This window comes from Pteropus medius, unplaced genomic scaffold (assembly GCF_902729225.1).
Source record: "Pteropus medius unplaced genomic scaffold, Ma_sr-lr_union100, whole genome shotgun sequence".
NCBI lineage: Eukaryota > Metazoa > Chordata > Mammalia > Chiroptera > Pteropodidae > Pteropus > Pteropus medius.
The window spans coordinates 4,929,909-4,950,721 of record NW_024350924.1 but is presented as its reverse complement, the minus strand read 5'-3'; the positions used below and the strand labels follow the sequence as shown (position 1 = coordinate 4,950,721).

Here is a 20,813-nt window from a genome sequence, read left to right as displayed (position 1 = left end):
CTAAGCCATATCAGATCACAGAATGGAGTGAGGGAATTAAATTAGACTGCCATAGGTAAAGAGAGCATCAGGCAATGTGGTTAAAAGCAAATTACTTGTTACTTATATGGGTTGTTTTGCAACCTTTAAAGTCTTTAAGCGTTATTGTCAGTTTATTATAATTTTTTAGGGTTTTTTCCTTCAAACTTTTGTGCTTTTTAATCTAAGTTCATTTTAGACATTTAAAAACAATGTAAATGTCTCTTACTATCAAAGGTACTGCAAATATTTCCAAATGTGGTAAACAGTATGTATAGAATGATTCCTTGAAAAACATATATTTGTGCACAAAAAAATTCTCAAAAACTCAAGAAGCAGCAAAACAAATCCGTGACCACCAAAATTACCAAACACACACAAGGCCAGTGGTTAGAAATAATCATTTCTGACTAATCTTTCGTGTTGAGGAAAATTTTATTGCAACCAATTTGTTTTCTACCAAACTGTTTTGACCAAATTATCTCCTGCCAGCAGAAAGCCAGAGAAGCCAACTGATTAGGATGCCAACCTGCAGGCTGGTGATATTAAGTACAGGGTCGAAAAAGAGCAAGAAGAGCCCTAGAGAAATGGGAGGTCAAGGAGAGGTTTGGAGTGCATCTCATGGACACGGAGTTAGCCTTCCTTCAAAGGGTAGCAAGTTCATCCAGATCCAGCCCTTGGGAAGCAGCAAGACTACGCTCGACATAGAACATGAAATTAGAGGAAGATGTTATGAGAGTTCTCTACTTTAAAGAAAGGAAGTTTTTCAAATGGGCATTATCCTCTTTTATCCTAGGTATTTGCTTGGCAAATACAAAAGCAAATTTCATGTTCATTTTCCTTATTAAAGTACTATAAATTATAAATGCAGGATTGTTCTTAATCAATTGAGAATTATTGTTTTAAAAGAATCCTTTTCTGCTGTTTGGTGTTAGTGAAATAGGAATTACAGCACCTTCCTATTTCCTACCTCACAGAAATGATGGCATGATTGAAGGAAATGTAAGTGAAGTAGTTGAATTCCAGAAAAAACATACTGTAATTTTATTATTCTCCTTTTCCAGATAGAACAATTGAGTAACTTTCTTAGCTTGGATAATAACTAGCTGCTACAAATTTTCAAATTTTATATTTGCATTTCTCATTCCATCACTAATTTCTGAAATAACTCTTACCTTGAAAGCATCAGAAGTTTTGCTCACTAAACAAGCTTGCAAAGAGCAGATGACCGATGCCTCATCCAGTCTATCAACCTTTAAAACAGAAAAGTAAATGGGGTAGGGGGTGGGGGGCTTTGCAATAAAGCCAAAAGCCATTAAAGAGTAAGCACCATGCTGTATCTGATTTTGAAAGATCCCATGATGAACTAACTGCTTTTAAGATTGCACTTGGTACAGAGTAAGAAGAACCTGGTGCCAGGAGATCTGGTTCTTCTGATCATGCCACTTATTAGATTAGTGGACTTAGAAAAGTCTTTTAGCTTCCCTGGGCCTTAACTTACATTTCTGTAAAATGTGGGGAGTAGTGCTAGGTAATCTTTCACCTCCTCTCAGCTTTAAATTTCTGATCCTATGCTTACTAGTTTCTTTCTTCAATGTCTCATGGACTAATCAGGAAGAAATCCTGGCAGAAAAGCAAGAATGTTACCTGTATCATTTCATCATTTTTGCCAGCTCACCCTATTTCTACTCTTTCAGCTACGAACCTTGGTGTTGCTTTTGATTTTTGCCTCTTATGCACTATGGATGAGTTATAATGTTGATTCATAAAAGCTTGTAGAGCACTTTTCAAGTTTCATGATTCACCTTTGCAAGCACTATCTTATCATCACAACGGCTCAGGCTGGTTGCTATTATCTCCAATTTACCTGATAAATAAATTGAGGCCCAGACTAGCTGAGTGAATTAATCACCCAGAGTAACACAAATAATAAGTTATGGGAACAAGTTTTTTGATTCCAAAGCCTATACTCTTTTTACAACAGTACAGTTCCCACTAGGGGTAGATCCCGATTTTGTGGGATCCTGAGATCTTAAAGATAATTTCGGTATATCTTCGAGAAAAGTGACACAAAATTACAATAAACACTAAGTAAGATGGTGTGAACAGATTGTTAGGGCCCCTCTCAGGGTCTTGGAAGAGGTCTATTCAAGCGAGGGGCCTTTAATGTTAATTTTTAGGATTCGGTTTCAAGATTTTCCATAGTTACACATTTATTTAGTGCTAACTACATGCCAGACACTGAAGTAAATACTAATTTTATTATTATAACAACCCTATGAGGTAAGTGCTATCCTTATTTGACAGAGCAGAAACGAGGCTCAGAGAGGTAAAATAATTTACCTAAGGACCCAGAACTAGTAAGTGCGAGGCTGCAACTCAGGAGGTCTGGCTTCTAGGTCCATCTTGTGAACCTACCACACTATGCTCCTCTTTAAGCCTTCTTTTGAGGTGTTTTGGGAATCACCTTATTCTACCATTTCCCACGACATCCTGTCTTTCAGGCCCTGATAAATTCACCTTGAACTAGTGCTATTTGTCTCCCTAACTTAACTCTCCTACCATCTACCCTGAATGCTGTTGCCACCTTACCCATCCTAAAGCACTGCTCTAAGTCCTGGCCACCCCAATATGACTTGAAGCTCCTTTCTTCTCAGCATTTACCAAAGGTAAAAAGCGATTATTGCTCATAAGCAGTACTCGGTCACAGATTGTAAATGGTCTTTCTAACAAACTGAACTGCTACTGAAAACTTTGTATTGTGTGAAACAGACAAGAGTGGGTGAGAGGAAAGCACATGGGAGCTCTCAGAACCTGATCCCTCAATCTCCACTCCACCACAATCTCAGGCTCTTCATTTGTAAAACAAAAACTTAAGGCCCACCCGACAGGATTGTTCTGAGAATTAAATGATGTGTGTGTGTGTGTGTTTAAGGGCAGAGTTGGGGCATACAGGAAGTGCTCATCAAATGCTAATTGATTTCTGCCTGACTCCGTCTCCTCAAAGAACTTATTAGCTTTTGGAAAACAGGAGCCTGGACTCATACATTATTGGCACTTCTCAAGTCCTGGATATCAGAGACACTCCATGATTACTTAATTTGATCACTTCAACAGATACACTTCAACAGATATGGACTTGCTCAAGAACCAATATCAGCTCTTCTAACAGAATCAGTGCCTGGACTGGAGTCTGACTTCAAATGTTGGCCACTTACGAAACTCTGAGACCTCTGAAAAATCACTTCACCTCTCTGAGCCTCAGGCCCCTTACTTGTGAAAGGTTATGTAGTAGTACCTGTCCCACAGGGTTGTGAGGCTAATTCAGGCGAATTGCTAAGTATATAATTAGCCCTTCAAAATTGTTAGCTATAATTATACTTTGTCCCAAATATTCAGTGTCCATAAAAATTTGGCCTCTCCGCATTTTCATTTCTCCATGTTTCAGACATACACACCCTCCCTCTTGGGACTTGTGTCATCACCCTCAGACCCACTCCTCTTTCCTGACTTCTGTGTTTAATACCCACCATTCGTCGAATGTCACAGGCCTGTAGTAAGAAAGTTCCACAAATTCTCTCATCAAAACTCCCCAAAGCGCCAATGAGGTCTGTTCTGTTACTGGTGCCAACTTCGAGAAGAGGAAATAGTCCTTGACGGTTTGGGTGACTTCCCGAGGTCACAGAACTGCAGTGGCGAGACCACAGCCGGTTCTCGCAAGAGCCCGCCTCTCGGCCTCTTCCCGGGTGGGCGGTGGCCCCGCGTCCATTCAAAGCCAGCCCAGTCCCTCCACTTCCAGGCACTTCCCGGCTCCTCCTTCCGCCCGTCGCCCACACACCTGAGTCAGGCCCCTGAGGGCACGCCGCAACCGTCCTTGCCGGCTTTTTCCTTTCCTCCGTCAGCAAGCGAGAGTGAGGCCGACATCGGGGTCCTGCACGAGTGTAGGTCGCCGAGAGCTGCTCCGACGGTCGACGGACGAGTCCCACAGCCGAGAGGGGTATCTCTGTTCCCCCAGTTGAACGGGGGGGGCGCAGCGCGGGCCTGGTCGGGCCTGGCGGGTCACGTGGCGGGGAGGGGGCGCCAGCGCGCGAGCGAGCGAGGAAGCGAGCGGCCGGGCGCGCGCGCCTGAGAGCGTGTGGAGGAGCGACTGGCTGTTTGAGAGTATGTATCGGGGGAGGGGGCGGCCGCGGGGACGGCCGGCTCCGCCCCCTGTGCGCATGCTCCAGTTCCCGGCGCGATATAAAGCCGCCTAACCCGCCCCCGGCCGACCAAGTGCTGGCGAGCTGCGACGTGAGTAGCGGGCCGCGTGGGTGCTGGAGAGAGCGGACGAGCGGCAGGCAGAGGACGCCACCCGGGGCCCTGAGCGCCGCAGAACTGCAGCCGCGCCGCCGCGTCACGCACACGTTCGGCACCGGGGCCGCGCATAACGGTTAGTTGGGTAACGGCCGCCGGCGCTTAGCGGGGACCCCGCGGTGCCCTGGCCGCCTTGGGGGATCGGAGGCAGCCTCGGGGGAGCGGAGACCTTGGCCATCGGGAGGAGGGAGGCGGCCCGGTTGGCATCGTGGCCTCGAGCAGCCGCGTGGCCCGGGAGCGCGGCGGCGTTGGTGAAGGAGACCTTGAGGCTCGGGACAGCGCCTCTCCCAGCAGAGCTGCGGCCCCGTGGTCAGGCGCCTGCCACCGGCCTGCCTGGCCGAGAAGTTGGGTCGTGGTGCGGGTGACCTTGGGGACTTGCTTCCCCGCTGGTCTTCAGTAGGCTCCTCGGGAGATGCTTTTGATCTGGAAAAGGGAAGACGTGGGGCTGATTCACGTGGTGCCTCCAGACTCTCCTAGCCGCGTTCTGCTCCGAGGGAAGGGACTCGGGCGGGAGTTATTTTGGACTCGTGGCATGCCCGTACCAACGTCCTCGGCCAGCCAATCCTTGTCCCAAGACCTGGTGACTTGCAGTAGTTTGGGAATCTGCAGTTCCCGCAGCCAGGGCGTGACTGCACGGTTCCAGTGGACTTTGCCGTGGGGACTGTGCACCTGGCAGACTCCCGGGACTGGTGCTGACGGGGGCTCTTTGTCATTCAACCTGTGGCTGCAGAATGTCAGCCGCAGCGCCCTCGTGCTCGTGGTCTTTAAGGCGGCCTTGTTGAGAGGAATCTGAAGGATAGCGTTACACTTGGTCAGATGCACGCTTTTCGTTCCAAGTACATCCCTTTTTTTCCACGTGCGTTTTAACGTTTCATTTTTTTGTCAAGTCATTGGTGCAACAGGCAATTTTGTAATTAGTTTGTAATTAATCTTAACCAAGAAACAGACCTCTTACTACTTTAGCCGAGTTTCCAATGTCTGCTTATAAACTAGGCATCTAGTAATAACAGTAAAATGTTCACAAGCTACTTTATCATAACTAGTTTTGAATTTTTTTCAAATATTCTGGTTTCGAAATAAAATATGTACACGTCAGTACCCTGATAAAACAAACGTAGGATTAGTAACTAGTGGAATGTTGTGATAGAGCAAACTCTGAATTGTGTGAGAGTTTGGAAAGAGTGTGAGGAATTAGCCATTAATAATTTTGATGTCAGCTAGCGGCCCAGTGAGGTGAAGCAGAGTCTATGTATCTTCAGCTTTTTAGTTAAGCATTAAGTAGCACCCATAAATCCAAATCTTACAGCCTGGGGTACAACTTTGCTTTCAAATTGCCATATAAATGATAAAAAAAAAATCAAGATATATAGCCCTTAAAACAGGAGTAGTGGGTGAGTATTAAACAGAAGTTGAACATACTTCAGTAATTAATTCAGTGTTTAGATAGATGCTATGCTTTCATTGGATTGCAGTGACCCTTGTTAAATATGCAAGTTAATGGTCTGGGGAACACTTTGTGAGATTTTTATAGTTGAATAGGTTTAGTTGTAAGCTTAATATAATAGGCTATCACATACCTAAACAGATTAAAAAGGGGAAAAAAAAGTCCTACTACCATAGGATGAAACCAACAGATTAATGTTTCGATAGTTTACATATCTTTGGGCCTTTTAAATATTAATGCATATAATAGCTGAAAAACATCTTAATGAACAGTCAGGTTCCCTTATTTTACAGATTAGGAAACTGAGGTTGGAGAAGTTGTAATTAATCATCATAGTTCTGAAAACTTGTTAATGGTTGGGTGAGGATTATATATGTCTTTTAACTCCCATTTAATCAAATTGGCATGCCTGAGCTTTCTCTAAAATTGTAAATGTGGGTTTAAATTTTTATACTGAAAATAAATATTTTGAGTAATAACTTATGTCCTTCTTTCCCACTGTGGTTTCAACCCACTTCATAATATGCATTCTTATGCAGGATTTAGGTCCCTGTAAATGTCTACATGGTCAGTCTGTTTTTGTCGCAGATGAGGAATAGGAAGGTGGGCCTTGGATGTGAGAAAAACAGATCAGAACGTTGTGGATTTTTATGTATTTGGCAATTTGTTATTGGCTACCAGGCATTATGAGAGATTTGAGATATATATAACATTTCATTCAAAGCTTTGTTCACATTCTAAAAGTTTTCAAACCGTATTTTTAAATAGGTAATTCTTCCATCCTTTTCTAGTAACTTTGTACACATAGTAATTGTTTAATAAATATTCATTGAATGAGTCTGAACGTCATTATTATACTACCTTTGATCCTCATTATCTCCAAGAACTAAGTTGTTTTCTCATTTGATTAGTAACAAATCACAAAATATTAAAATTGAGTATCGTTTGTCTAGTATTAAAGCATTATCCACTGTTCTCAAATGTTTAGTTGAAAAGATTTTTTTAGGATATATTCACACACTTGAAACTTACTGGATTTTGTTGATCAATGTCACCCTAATAATTAAAAAAACATTCAGACACTAAAGATGTATCAAAAGGAAGTCAACATTATTACCTCAGAATATACTACAGTTAAACTTAAATAGCCTTTTTAATTGCTGACAATATAAATCTTAAGACTATGTTGTCATTAAGATAATTATAAGTTCCTTTATTAGAAATATGCAATTTTCAAATGAGTGTTTTATTTTCTTGGAAATTACAGTAATTGTTAAACTGCTCTTCTTCCATCTACTCTGTCAAATAATTTTCTAAGTGATAGAGTAAATACACAGCATCATTACACAACCACAACAGACTGATGTTAAGGATGTGTATTTCTAATCTACAGAGCAGGTATTTCAAACCTGGGGTTCATCAATCTTTTTGAGTTCCCCTAGTTGAGCAAAGTAAAGGCCTGCATCTAATATAGCAAGCTGTTGAAGACAAGATTCGAAGCAATTTCAAGCACATTCGCTGGTGCACCCAAAAAAAAGAGGGCAGGAAAATTTCCCAAGTCAGTGAAGACTCCCACTGTTTTACTTAACTTAAGGCACTTAAAATAGAACTCCTTTGGAAACAGTAATTTTAAGTTATATAAACATATACTTCCTTAATACAAAGGAAAATTGTTCTGCCTGAATTTGTGAAAATCATTTAATTTCCCTTAGTATTTTGTTCCCTCTCATTTGTGATGTCAGAATCTATGATGATTTTGTACACAAAAATCAATGGCCAAAGAATTTACATAACCTGTGACATGACTTGCGTGCTACATGGCATCATAGGTTCTGGCTAGCTTCATTCTCACTTCAGAACAGAAGTACAAGAGTTAGCAGCATGAGTCCTTATGCAGTTTGGTAAAACCACAGATTCCTTTGGTAGTTTGGTAAAACCTATGGAGCCCTTGTCAGAATAATGTATTTAAATGCATAAAATAAAATATAAAAGTATAATTGTCAAAGCATCTTTATGGATATAATAATGTGCTTCTAAAAATAAATTAGATAAGATCTAGTAGTAAGTCTAATAACCACAGTAATTTTGAAGTAGTGATAATTTCAAGATTGCTGCAACCATTTTATCAAGATGGAAAATGTGACTACTATTGATGACAAAAATCACAAGTACTGCTAATACTACTACAATTTGTTCCCTATATTCAGAGATGAAGTAAATTCTAAGCTTTACTTAGAGGTTAATGAAAAGATAATTTTTTTCCCCTAGCCAAGTACACAGACTCCCTGAACTCCATCTACCATGGAGGATCAATCTGCAGACCCCAGGTTAAAACCCCCTGATAGGGGAAGAGAAGAGAAAGTTAATAAAGTAAAAACTTAACTTTGGTTCTCAAAACTCAAAAAGGCAACTTACAAAAGCTTTGTTACTATCCAAAATAGTTTAACGCAGTATCATTGGGCTTTCATTCATTCAATAATCTTAAGAAGATTTACATAGGAAGAGCAAAATCACAGAGTAGAAATATTTTTCAATCAGTGATCAAATATGTAGCTTATAATGCCTGTACATTTTGAGGAATTTCTCCTTTATACGAAGCCTAGGTCACTGTAATCAGATTCAACAAAATTATAAGTCGTAATTAGCGATAGGGTAGTGTGGGCAACCAACAGAGAGAGCTGGATCTTCCTGCTTCTGCCTAAGTGGTCAGTGGCACTCTTCAATGGCTTAGCCCTTCCAGCCAGACTTTTGTGGATGTGAACCCCTGCTGTCATTATGTGTACTGTGATCCCAGAAGAGATATCACCATTTCTGTAAGATCATTATGAGAGTTTATTCGAGCACAGAAACAATGGACAGGGCTTGCTTAAGGCAAAAATAAAACCTTTTACTAAAAATGTTATATGCCTTGGGCGTGATTACCCACCATGACCTGCCTAGTTAGGAATTTGTGATCAGATCACTCTATGAGCTTACTTTCCATAGAACCCCTTTTTTCCTCCACAACATGAGGGCAAATACTTGCATTTGGTTGGGCATGAGTACTAAGAGAAGTATTAAGATGACTGAGGTTTTAAGCCTGGCTGCCTGGAAGACTGGTAGTCAGAAGAAAAGACTAGGTTTGGGGGGATTAAGGGGAGTTGAGAACAGGCAGAGAGACAAGGAGCTTTAAAGGCAGTGTGTTAAGTTTGAAATGCTCAAAAGGTAATTGGAAAAGCAGATCATTTATGAGTAGTCAGTCACTGTCTTCAAGGAACTTAAAATCTGTAATCTGGTTACAGCTAGAGATTTAGATTTGGTAGTGATTCATTCTACCAAATAGGGAACAGATAAGCTCTTAAAGAAAAAAACAAAAGATCAAAAGAAATTCTATTAATTTAAGAATAGAAATTCTGAATATTCTAAATTCTAAAAGTTACTTGAAATGTTAACATCTAGTGCTAAAAACATTTTAACAAAATACTGACTTTTAAAGAGGATGTACCTTGAAACATTTAAGTACATTTCTCCAAAAAGATAGTGTCAATCAGTTGTATTAAAACACAAACTTTGACTTGCCCTTCCTATTCAAACTACTACTTTATAGAGGTATTCTAGTTAATAAATGAAAAAGGAATGTTAGAATTAAAAGCATCGTTAAATTATTGACATTTGCAAATCACTACTGAAATAATGGAGCTAGGGCATTAATATAGCAGTATGAGGGACAACCAAACATATGCCTCCTGATAATGATACGCACCACCACCTATGAATTGTATTTGCCCTCTCCCCCACACCGTCCCTACTCAAATCAAGCCTGAACTAATCTAAGCTTGCTCAAAGTCTTCAATCTAGCTGCCAATTTACAGGAAATACAGGGGATAGAGGGACATTAAACTAGGACATGTTAAAACTATACCTGATGGACACATTCAACAAAATCCAGAATGAAGGAAACTACAGAAAAAATAACCTGGTTCTTTCAACAAATAAATTATAAGGAAAATAAGAGAGAAAGGAGGAACCTTGAGATTAAAAGACATACCAACCCAAAGCAATGCGTGACCTTGTTTGGATTCCAAATCAAATAAACCAATTATTTAAAAACAATTCAGGAAAATTTGACTACTACCTGGTTATTTAGTGATGTTAAGTTTTAAAGGTGGGATAATGACATTGTGGTTACAGTTTTTTAGAGTCTTTTAAGAGATATACTGAAATATTTACAGATGAAATCATTATATATCTAGGATTTGCTCCACAATAATCTAGTAGAGGCTGGAAGTAGGGTTGGGGGGAGAGGGGAGTAGGTAGAGATATAGATTAAACAGTAGTGGCTCTCAGTTGTGTTTGAAAGTTTCCATTATGAATTGTTTAGAAGAGAAAAAATAAGAAAAAACATCATTATCAGTAATACCAACACAAACAGAGAGAACAGGAATGGATTTGAGTTTTGTTTACAAGCCTTACAAACTGAGCAGCCCTGGGCTAGTCACACAACCCCTTAATGTCCCCATTGGCTAAATGGAGACAAATTCCACCTAATAAACTCAAAAACTATTTGCTCAAGCTAGTAACCTGGGAGATATCTTTAACTCCTGGCTTCCCCAGTCTCCCACATCTGGTCCACCACTGAATCCTGTTTGTTCTCTCTCCCTTTCATCCTCCCGCTTCCATCTTGTCTGTCACTATGGTCTCACAATGCCCCCACAGCCTCCCTCCCACCTGTTCTCCACATTGTGTCTAGAATGATGTTCCTAAAACGCAAAATCTGATCTTTCCATCATCAGCGCCACTTACCACCTGCAGACTGCTTCCAGTTAGCTACAAGACCACAGGGCCTCCTTAAGTTTTTTTTACCTACTCCCTTCCCTGATTCTTTAAAATTACTTCTAAAGCCTTCTGCTATCTGATATTGTGTACCTGTCCAACTGCCTCTCCCCATTCTCTCTGCCCCCTCTTTAGCTTTAGCTTTGGTGAGTTCTTTCAGTTTTTCCAGTGCACCCTGTACTAACTGTAGCTTCAGTACTCATGTTTGGAATGCCCTTTCCATCACCACTCTGTGGCCTAGCTAGCGCCTGTTTATCCTTCAGGTCTCAGGCTACCTAGCATTTCCTCCTAAAGGCCTACTCAGATGGCTTTCATATGTACTAAGTTGGGTGTCTTATACTAACACAACAAAGTATTTGATGCCCTAGGAACCTGTCATCCTCTATTATGAGAGTCAATATTTCTTTGTAAAGAGTGCTTGTTATCATTGCACATTTATGAAATATATAATACTATGTTGTCTCTAGTCTTCAAAACTTAAGATTGTTTTTGCACATTTATGAAATATATAATACTATGTTGTCTCTAGTCTTCAAAACTTAAGATTGTTTTTATGTGAAACTAAGTATAGTGTTAATTATTTCTATGAGTGAATAGTTCAACTCGGCTTTTTGTAAAAAAAATAAAAAGCTTTTTTGTTATTTCATGTTTTAATTAATTGTAATCTATTTACTCTCCCCATGAGGCTTCAGAATACTGAAGTGGATTCTAGCAGAAATATCACCTGTTACATTCAAATACTCATTTATATTTAAAGAAATATAAATAACACAATCTTGATGACATATCTATTTATAATTTTAATCCAGCCACTACGTTTCTTCTTAAGATTCTGGAACAAGATAGGTCATGGGTTAATAAATTGAAATGGCTTACTTAGATCTTGATTTGTTGAATATATTTTTGGATTTCTGAAGAAAGCAGAACATATACAGGAATTCTGCCAAGCAAAACCTGCCAATGAAGGACATAGCCTCCAACTTCTAGACAAGAATAGATAATCTGCTATTACTTTTCACCTTGGGTGGTGTATTTAATAGCTAATGGGCTTCATTTTTTTCTTTTTGAAGTCATAATTCACTAGGAGCAAAGTTCAACTGGAGATTTATGTTTTTCATGCTATGTCCCTTTGAAAGAAGACTACTTACTCTCAGAATTGGAGCCATAACCCTAGTAATAAAATATACTAACTTAGGTCTCATCATTGTACTGTTCTCATGTTTTGCTGAATGTTAGCTGAAGTTGCTAGTTTCTTGAAACTTCTTTTGTAATAAACATTTTAGTATGTATTGTATAATTTGTCATAAAATCTAGAACTTCAAGTTGAATTATTAAAAGGAGAAATATTTTTATTGGAATTTGATTGTGCTTATACTTTGCAAATCAGACTTAAAAAGTAAGAAGTTTCTCTTTATTTTAAAATAAATGAAATAAATGAAATACTAAAATTAACCCTCACCAAGGGAAACCAGAAATTGAATTGAAAGTTTCTGCATATTACTGGGACGATACTTACTCTTCTTACCCCCTGGTATAAAATCATGCTTATTTGGATGAATAGGTGCTAAATATTATTTTCTTACAAGGAGAATTAAGAGGAACTGTTACAGTCATATGATTGAACATGACATTGGCTGAGATTGACAAAAGAGGATTAAGTAAATATATATACACATGCATATATAAGCACATATATATGTGTACATATATTCACTACCTTTAAGTTTGCATATCAGTTTGACCATTTGCAAATATAATCAACTTCATCACTTCTGTGCTACATATAAAACTTTATCCTCATTTCTAAAACAACTATGAGAAAATTAGGATTGACATTTATAGAACTGGGGTTACTACAGCAATGACATAGGGCTATTGTAGAATATTAAACAAGGTCAAGATAAATTCACTGGAATTGTGTATCAACACAGGTCTAGTCAACCAGAAATATGAACAAAAAGTGATTATTACTTACTATTAAATCTTGGGTATTCTGTATTTTCTTATGGAATTTAGCAGAAATTGCAAATAGCCAAAATTTCCCATGTTTGTCATTCATTGAAATTTGCCTCCCTTTGTTCATAGAACAGCAGAAGTAGCCCTAACTGCTGCTATATTGATATATTGATATGAAAGGTGATATACTGATTGCCAGGAAGCCCTGTAGGAAAACTTAAACCCATTTCACTAAACAAGCCAGAAGTATTTATGATATATGGCATTTGGAGGTGGTACTAAATTTCATTCTCTGGAAATCTTTCTTAGTGCTGGGCCTTTATGTCCACATGTTTCATGTTACTGGAAAATTTGCATTTCTGCCTTCTAAAAAAAAATTTCACCTTTGAGGCTTTGCTCACCTAAGCAAAAGTATCTGCCTAATATTTAGTGAAGACCCTTCATAGAAAGCTGTCATTCACAAGGTGGAATAGTGTCATACTTAATCTATACAGAAGACTGCAGTGAACAGAGAGAGAGGTGGTAGAAAGGCTGGGAATTAAGGGGTAGTCATCATTTGTGTGGAAGAAACCCTCCCTGCTCAACCTCCAACACCTACTTCTGTCTTATTCTAGATGAAGAGGCCCTGAGATCTAACACACACCCTCCATGTCATCACATATCCTTTGGTACATGTTACATTTACCTGAAACAGAGCAGCCTTTTTCTAGATCACAGCAGAAATGAGGACAGTTACAAATGTCAGGTTTCTGTTTTGCGATGCGTTGGGCTCCTGACAAGTATGTATTGTGAGCTTTCTTGCTGGGAAAAACTGTGAACAAATTTCCAGTTTAGGTAGGAAATACTCCCCAACAACGTATATGGCATTTGGGACTACAAGAAAATGTGAGGAAGCCTACACGGAACCCTTAATGGAAAGGAAATTAGTTATTTTGTTCTATAGTAGAATCATTGCACATTCTTTTCTTTTTAACTGACTAAAAATAGCAAAATTTGACATCTTTGATCAAAATTATTTTAACAGATTATATAAATATTTACAATTTTTATCCAACTATAAAATATATATAGTTTATATAGATTTAAGACTTACTATGAGGAATAGTAGTCCATTCTACATCCTCTCCTACCATCCTTTCCCATGTACATACGCATCAGCCTTTTCTGTAACTAATACATCCTAGTTCTACAATTCGTCCCTTTTGTGATCAAAGAGAGGTAATGGTTTAAAACAACCATTCTCAAAGTGTGGTTTATGGCTCCTCAAGGAGCTAAAGACAGGGTTGGAATCCTTAGGTTCCACATTGTAACTAATCATTAAGAAATGATCACTTACCAAGTTTTGGTATAGTACCGAAGAAGAATATCCATAATTATCTGAAAAGGCTATTACAATACTTCTTTTTCAAACTAGATATCTGCTTAAGGTTGCTTTGAACCAAAAACTTTGAGATCTGTTGTCTCAGAAAAGAAATATACTTTATATTTATTGGTAGGATCGTCTGACCATGTCAATGATAAATCTGGAAATTATTGATAACTAAAATATTGGCATTTTTAGGGATTAAAACTATGAGCTAAATTAAAACAAGATCTAGGATCAGTTTTCATATATTCTGAAAGATAGACTCAAAATCCTTTAAACATCCTAATTAGCAAACTGTTAATTTCTCTTTAAGGAGAGTACAGTATATTTGAATTTTTACAAAGTGGGTTGGGTTTGTCTTGAGTGATAAGGGAGATACAAACAGTTGGAAGTTTGCAGAGCCAGGTTCACATTTTCTTAGGTTTATATGCTGTTTGATCAAAATCATGCATTTCATAACTCCTAAGTGTTTGGCTAGCCAGCTACAGAAGTTATATTTTCCCTTTCACTGGTTCTGGTTTTTTTGTTTTTTTTTTTTAATTTTTATTTTTATTGCTTTTTTTTCTTCTTCACTCGTTTTCAAAATGGAAAAGACTGCAAAAGAAGGTGAGGTTCCCTAGACCTTGGATCTAGGAACCTGCCGTTGGGGCAGGTGGTTCTGTAAGCCAGGAAGCTGGAGGAGAGCCAGTTGTAAAGCAGTAGACTTGCTACTTTAGCCACAGTAGCTTCAGTAAATCAGCCTTTCTGGATTTTAATGTTTCTATGGGAATTTCAAACCTAAAAACTGGTCTACACTTAGTAACAAATTCTTTTAAGATTATTGATGTGAAATTTCTGCCTCTTAAGTTCACAAATTGTCGTTTTAGGAAATGACAGCGGCTTTGTTTTAAATATTGATGGAGAAAATGTAGAGAACATAATGAAGACTATTTCCAAGGGCCTTTGTAACTCTTCTTTTCTGGAGTGGGGCAGAGCATGGGATGTATGGAGCACAACTTTGGCTTTCCGGATTAGTTTACTTGCACAATTCCTGAGAGTTAAGAGAAAAAGAATTCAGAAAATCTAGAAGGTGGTTTTTGTCACCACCAACATTGCCAAGAAAAATTAGGGTTGTTGTTTCCCCTTGTCTTTTACAAGGCAAATCAATAAACTTTCTCATCACCCTATCTTTTTTTTTTTAATCTCCCATCACTTCAGGCAGCTACTAGAGAATCAAAACAATAGCTGAGCTAAAAGGAAAGGCTACTGTACACATTGTAAGGATTAAAATCTTAAAGTTTAATCTCTTTTAGCCTCTGGACTTGAATAAGCCCTCTTCTCAACAGGAGCTTTGAATACTGTACAAAGGGACCTACTCTCATAATTTACTTCTTGAATGAACTCTTTTGTTTATAGCTGAAATTTGGTCAGTTTAAAAGAAAATAATATGTTTAGATAGTGATAATACACACTTTTTCCTATTATGTACCATCAGAATTTTTAAATTAATAAGAACAGCCATTTGTCGAATGGCGACAGCATTGTATTGAATCCATGTATGGTTTTTTGAAGTGTTCTTTTTTTCAAAACTTGGTTACTCTTATTTTTATACATTTCTTTCTGAATCTTTTTAAAGCTTCTTGAAGTTATAAATCTAATTTTGACACTATAGAATAAGGTTTTATTACCTTGATGAGGCAAGTCTTAGTAACTGCTTTAACTGGAACAAATCATAGCTGGCAGCTAAGCTCAAAGTTTAATCACGTCCAGCACGTATTAGCTGATCGAGTCAGAGCTTGATGTGTTAAATAGCTCTCTGGTCTGTGTGTGGGTTTCTCTCTCTCTCTGTGTAAACATTCTGAGGCGAATTAATCTTTTTAGTGGTTCTTTGATTGAAAAATTTCAAGTGCTTTTCTCTTTATTCATACTTAGGTGAAGGAAAAACTCGAAAAATTAATGCCTGGAGCATTTCTATTTAATATAATTTTAGACTCTAGACTGTTTCCTTCAGCAGAACTGAGCTGTTATATCGCTAGCTTTTTATTATATTCATTCCAGTAGAAATTTTAAGAAGCTTCAACTTATATTTTTATTCCACCCGAATCATAGATAAATGAAATGCCCAGGGACGGAGGTCTTTATTCTTTATATTGATTAATATTTTTAAGCAAATTCTCCAGATTCTCAGATTCAGATGCACCCTTAACCAAATATCATCTCTCCTGAGAATAGATGCCTAAGGTCTTCTGCTTCTCCTTTTCCAATTTGCTTTCCCCAAAAGCCCTTACCCCTACTACAAAATAAAGGTACATTTCTTATTTATCCCAATTCTTACTATGGTTCACTGCCCCCAGGCTATAAAAGTCTCTGGGGACCCCAAATAAGGGAAAGTTTCAGAATGCATAGTCCCAGAGAGAAAAAGTCCCATGACAGAAATCCACAGAGGAGTTAGGTCAGAAATATTGGATGAGGTAAGACTTTATTCTATGTGGACAACAAACGTCTTTATTTTCTAGGTTAGAATTATATTTAGAAAGTGAGATAGTTATCACAGGGATGTGTATTAATACATTTATTTCAGTTAAAATTCGGTATGACCGGCAGAAATCTATTTTGCTCAATTGGTTTAAAAATGGACTGGCCAATTAGATTATATGGTATTTTCCATAACCTGGACTAAATTTTTGGTGCCAAAGTTCTGATAAATATATTTAAAGTACATAGACTACAATATATAATATGTCAGAAATTATATTCTTTGTAACTGTTAAGGTTAATAACAAATTTTAAATGTCATATTCATATATAAGAGGGTACGTATTTTTTCTGTCTACACAAAAACCTGCACATGGACGTTAACAGCAGCTTTACTTATAATGGTCCAAACTTGGAAGCTACCAAGATGTCCTCCAGTAGGTGAAACAGATAAACTGGTACATCCAGACAATGAAATATTAGTATATAATGCCAAAAAGAAATGGCTGTCAAGCCATGAAAAGACATGGAAAAAACTTAAATGCATATTGCTAAATGAAAGAAGTCAGTCTGAAAAGGCTACACACTATGATTCTAACTATATGACACTTTGGAAAAGGCAAATCTGTGGAGACAGTAAAAAGACCAGTGGTTGCCAGGAAGGAGTTAAAGAGGAAGGAGAGAAGACTATTGGGAGCACAAAGAATTTTTAAGGGCATGAAACTACTCATTATGATACTATAATGGGGGCTACATGTCATTATAAATTTGTCCAAACTCATAAAATGTACAACACCAAGAGCGAACCTGTAGGTAAACTATGAACTCTGGGTAATTATGTGTCATATAACGATGTGCATACTAGGAGTAAAACTTATTAAAGATGCAGTTACAAGGAAAAAAATTATTTTAGGTTGTGCCACCATTTTCACAGAGTACAAGCTAAGGATCTTTAGATGGGCCAAGTGCCTAAAATCAGGACAAGCTAGCAATTCTGGCTATGCAAACAGTGATCTTTGACATGGAAGAATTATGTTTCAGTAGATTAGGATGGATCTACAATTCCGGTGAGGTTGGGAAGAACTCGGAAATGTCTCCTCATACTGACTAAACCTCTTCTACAGTGGAAATGGAGGGTATGTCCTCTTTTCCCCTAGGGACTTCAGCTTTTCATAGGCCATGTTATGTTTGTATACAGTCACGTGCTGCATAAATGACATTTGGTCAACAACAGACTGCATATATTATGGTGGATCCCTAATATTTAATGGAGCTGAAAATTTCCTATCGCTTAGCCATCATGTCACAATGCACTACTCACATATTTGTCACAAGCACTACTCACATATTTGTCACAATGCACTAACATATTTGTGGTGATGCTGTGGAAAAACGTACAGCGCTGTAAGTCATATGAAAGTACCGCATGTACAGTTATGTACATAATACTTGATAATGATCATAAATGAATGTTAGTTTCTGTACAGTTGACCTTGAATACTGCTGGTATTAAGGGTGCCGACCTCCCATGCAGTAGAAAACCCGTGCGTATCTGCTGTCAGCTCTCAGTATACGCAGATTCCCAACTGCAGAGCCGACCCTTAAACAACTTGGATTTGAACTGTGTGAATCACTTGAAAAATAGCAGCTTATAAGTGGACCTGCATAGTCATTGGCTTGGATGTGAAATTAAAAGTAATTAAGGACTGTGAAGGTAGAACATCGGCGATGTTTACTGCTCAGCAATCAGGCATGGCCCAATCCTCCACAGCTGCAATCTTGAAGAACAAGAACAAAGTGATGGAAGCTGTTGAATGATCTGCTTCGTCAAAGTCAACAAGACTAAAACAAATTTGAGAAGGGCCTATATCAGACATAGAGAAACTTCTAACAACCTGAACTGAAGACCAGATAAGTGTATCCCTCTCAGCACCATGATGATCATGGCCTAGTAAAACATTTGTGATTTTGGAAGAAAAGGCTGGACCTTGCTACAGTGTTGAATTACTGCTAGCTCTGGGTAGTTTAAACAGTTCCAGAATCATTATCCATTACATAACATGAAAGTGAGTGGTGAGTCTTCGAGTCCTGATGAGAAGGCAGCTGAGGAATTTTTGGTAACTCTAGATAAGCTGATTGTGGAGGAAAATTATTTGCTAGAGCAAATACCAATATGACTAAACCCCCCCCACCCCCCATTCTGGAAACGGATGCCTTAAAGCAGAGGTCCCCAACATTTTCGGCAGCAGGGACCGGTGCTCCTATGAGAATCTAATGTCTGTTGAGCTGAGGTGGTGATGCTAGCTAGCACTGGGGAGCAGCTGCAAATACAGATGAAGCTTCACTCACTTGCCTGCCGTTCACCTCCTGCTGTGCAGCCCAGGTCCTAACAGGTTGTGGACCAGTACCTAACGGGTTCGCAGCCCAGGGGTTGGGGATCCCTGCCTTAAAGGACTTTCTCCCATAAGGAAGCCAAGTCAATGGCAGGTTTCAAGGCTTTTAAGGATGCAATAACAGTCTCGATTGTGTACACTGTTGCAAGCTACATACTGAAACCCTTTGTGATCTGGTACAGTGAGAACCCCAGGGCCTTCAAGCATATCACTAAGCACACACTGCCAGGAGCAATAAGTTATGGGTGATCCAGCTTCTCTCCTCTTCCAAGATGCCCTCTTGGATTGCTATGCCAGAGAAATGGTGAAGTCCTGTTGGGAGACTAATATACCTTTCAAGATTTTGCTTATTTTTGATAATTTCTCAGGTTTCCTCCTTTTATTGGTAATCTTCGTCTCAATGTCAAAGTTGTATTTCTTCAAACACCACCTCTTTGATCCACTCAATGGATCAAGGAGGCACAGCAGCTTTTCAGGCCTGCTCCCTGAGAAGGACCTTTGCCCAGGCTATTGCTGCAACTATGGAAGACATTGATGCATTCTGGAAGGATTATGTCTGACTGCATCAAGACCCTTGCTTGGGTTTGGGGTGATGTCACCAAGGAGTATATGAATGGCATATGGAGGAAGACACTCAAGAGATTCTTCTGTGACTTAAAGGATTTGCCAAGGATGAGGAGGTTACAAAATTCAGCAAGGCTGTGGTTGAGATGGCAAACAACTTTAACCCTGGTGTGGATGAAGATGACATTGAGGAGTTCTTGAAACTGGATCAAGAATTTATAGGTGAAGAAGAGGCAAGAGAAAAGGAAAGAAGAGAAGAAAGAACCTCCAAGAAAATTCACAGTGAAGAGTTTAGCAGAAGCTTTTGCAGACAGGCTCTTTAAAAAGTATGAAAACATGGATCCCAACACCAAAAGGTTTTCATTAAGAGAGGAATGTGCATGGTATAGTATCCTCTTCCAAGCAAATCTAGGATTACAAAAAGGAAGGGAGAAGAGAGAAGGAGAAGAAAAAATCAAACAAACCACCATGGACAGATTTCTGAAAAGAGTGACACCTCCTCAAGAAGAGCCTCAGGCAAGTCTTTCAGGAGATAGTCCAAAAGAAGGTGACAGCTCCATGCAGTGGGACCTTCCAGTGGAAGCAAGATATGTAGGTGGATGACAGTAATATTGATGATTCTGACCCTGTGTAGACCTAGGCTAATGTGTATTTGTATCTCAGTTTTTTCCAAAAAAAGTTTTAAAAGTAAAAAAAAAATAAATAAAAATTTTAAACATAGAAAAAAACTTCTAAAGATATAAAGAAAAAATGTGCAGTTGTACAATGTGTTTGTGTTTTAAACTAAGTGTTATTACAAGAGTCAAAGTTGAAAAATTTTAAAGTTTATAAAGTAAAAAGTTATAGTAACTAAGGTTAATTTATTATTGAAGAAAATATTTTCATACATTTGGTGTAGCCGAAATGCAGTGTTTATAAAGTCTGAGCAGTGTGCAGCATGTCTAGGCCTCACAGTCACTTACTCTCTGACTTACCCGCAGCAACTTCCAGCCTGCAAGCTCCTTTCGTGATAAGTGCCCTAGTACAGGTATACCACTTTTTAGATTTCACACCGTATTTTTACTGTCCCTTTTCTATGTTTAGATGCGTTTAGGTACACAGATACTTACCATTGCGTTACAGGTGCCTACCGTATTCCGTATAGTAGTGTGCTGTGCAGATTTGTATCCTTGGAGCAACAGGCTGTACCGTCGCCTCGGTGTGTAGTAGGCTAGACCATCTAGGTTACTGCACGCGCACTCTATGATTGCACAACAGTGAAACTGACCAATGATGCACTTCTCAAGACATCTATCTACCTGTTGTTAAAGCAATCGTGACTGTGTACCTATGTATATCTCCATAAATGATATATTAATGTTTTACAAGATTTAAAGTTTTATATAAATGGTATCATACTGCATGTGTCTATGGTGAATTTTGATGATGTTCGACATCCATTACATCCTCTTTT

At 38.6% G+C, this 20,813-nt stretch overlaps 1 protein-coding gene across 2 annotated transcripts in view; it reads left to right on the top strand.

Annotated features, from left to right (window-relative positions):
• The first annotated feature begins 3,882 nt into the window (after positions 1–3,882).
• Positions 3,883–20,813, top strand: part of LOC120585046 (monocarboxylate transporter 1) — a 31,737-nt gene continuing 14,806 nt past the window's right edge. Inside the window, exon 1 of one of the 2 annotated variants that reach the window (XM_039841218.1) lies at positions 3,883–4,015. The gene's annotated coding sequence lies outside the window, so the exon portion shown is untranslated. Of the gene's footprint in view, positions 4,016–4,312; positions 4,448–20,813 lie in introns of those variants that run through there. The other variant, XM_039841217.1, reaches the window with a different exon arrangement.